Source organism: Rana temporaria, chromosome 12 (genome assembly GCF_905171775.1).
Source record: "Rana temporaria chromosome 12, aRanTem1.1, whole genome shotgun sequence".
NCBI classification, from domain to species: Eukaryota; Metazoa; Chordata; class Amphibia; order Anura; family Ranidae; genus Rana; species Rana temporaria.
In genome coordinates this window covers 26,236,402-26,238,208 of record NC_053500.1, presented here as the reverse complement: position 1 = coordinate 26,238,208, position 1,807 = coordinate 26,236,402, and the positions used below count along the sequence as shown (strand labels likewise).

Below are 1,807 nucleotides of genomic sequence, written 5' to 3'. Positions count from 1 at the left end.
GTAATAGGGAACAGCACTTGTGAGCTTAGCATGGCGCTCTCTATTCCACCATTTTGATTGGTCGGGGGAGCGTTTCAGGTGCAGAATATGAGGGACACTCATAATGTAAACACAGGCCTGACTTGGTGTGCTTGGCCTGTCCTGCTGTGTGTCCCCCCCCACCCCACCCCCCACTTCCTTTTAGGGAAGCACAGCAATGCAGGTCATGGCTGCTCCTCACACTGGTGACCCCCTGAACCCATAACACACTGCACCCTGGGCATTGGGGGGCTCCCAAATTGTCTGTGAGGTGGCACAGGTATAGAGGGGCAAGGAAGGAGTGTTATATATTTTTTTATTATTAAACAAGTTGCACTGACATGGTGTGTGAGTGGGGCCACAGTCAGCGGGGCTCCCCTCATACCATGACATGACTAACACCCTTCCCCCTTTTTGCAACCAGGGGACACCGTAACTGGCGCTAGGCCACGCCCTCGGCGCCTTGACTGACGTCTCCTCGGCCAATCAGCGGGCGGGCTGCGCGGCGTGAGCCAATCGCGCGCCTCCCGGGGAGGGTGATGGGTGAGGCTGTCGCCAGCAGCCCTGGTTGAGCTGTGCAGGTAGGTGCAGGCTGAGGGGTGCTGAGGTTGGGTGAGGGGGGTGCTCATGCACCAGGTGGCAGAGGCCGAGGGGGGCACAGGGGAGGGGGCACCCTGGAGCATGCAAAGGGAAGGGGGAAGGCAGGGCACGGCTGGTCCCAGGCCATGGCCAGGGCTGGAGGTGGAGAATGGCTGCACTCCATTCCTCCCTAGACAGAGGCAGGCCAGATACTGGAACTTTGTATCATCAGCTGGGCAGAGGGTGAGGGTGAGGGGGGGCACTTAGGATGCCAGGAGGGGAGGAAGGGGTTAACTTAGCAGACACCGGCTGGCTGCACTGACACCTAATGGAGGCTTTTCCTGATGGGACGGGTAGGTGGTCGCGGAGGGGCCAGGGGGCGGGCTGATGGGAATCGTAGTTCTGGATGGAACTAAAGGGCGAAAAAGAATATAATATAGAAATAAATTCATAGATTTAGCGATTGCTCCATCTTCTAAATCAAAATGGAGGCTCCTTCCAGGGGGGGGTTTAATTTTAAGAAGAGGCGAAAAGAGCGACACATTCGGATGACGGGTTTTCTACGAATTCGCAGGCTAAAGTTTTATATATATATTAAAAAGAAGAAAAAAGGTAAGTACGCTGTATTGGAATTTAAAATGGAGGTTGGGGGCCAGGGCTAAATTTATAAAAGGGGTAAAAAAAATATATAATCTAAAAATAAATTCATAGATTTAGTGATTTCTCCATCTTCTAAATCAAAATGGAGGGTCCCTCTGGGGGGGGCATTTTTAAGAAGAGGCGAAAAGAGCGACACATTTGGATTTCCTACAAAATCGCAGACTAAAGTTTATATATAACAAAAAAAAAACGGTAAGTACGCTATCTTGAAATTTTAAATGAAGGTTGTCAGGGCTAAATTTATAAAGGGGTAAAAAAATATAATCTAAAAATAAATTCATAGATTGAGGGCCAGATTCTCGTAGATCGGCGTAAAAATGGGCGGGCGTAACGTACCCGAATTACGTTACGCCGCCGCAAGTTTTTCAGGCAAGTGCTTTATTCACAAAGCACTTGCCTGTAAAGTTGCGGCGGCGTAGCGTAAATCACCCGGCGGAATTCAAATTCGGCGGGTAGGGGGCGTGTTTCATTTAAATGAAGCGCTTCCCCGCGCCGAACGAACTGCGCATGCGCCGTCCCTAAAATTTCCCGGCGTGCATTGCTCTAAATG

The 1,807-nt window shown here is 50.9% G+C and overlaps 1 protein-coding gene across 4 annotated transcripts in view; it reads left to right on the top strand.

Annotated features, from left to right (window-relative positions):
* Positions 1–548: 548 nt before the first annotated feature.
* The window catches only part of LOC120918567 (KAT8 regulatory NSL complex subunit 1-like), a 156,239-nt gene continuing 154,980 nt past the window's right edge, over positions 549–1,807 (top strand). For 2 of the 4 annotated variants that reach the window (XM_040330220.1, XM_040330214.1), the window contains exon 1: positions 549–599. The gene's annotated coding sequence lies outside the window, so the exon portion shown is untranslated. Of the gene's footprint in view, positions 600–977; positions 1,210–1,426; positions 1,450–1,807 lie in introns of those variants that run through there. The other 2 variants (XM_040330216.1, XM_040330215.1) reach the window with 2 other exon arrangements.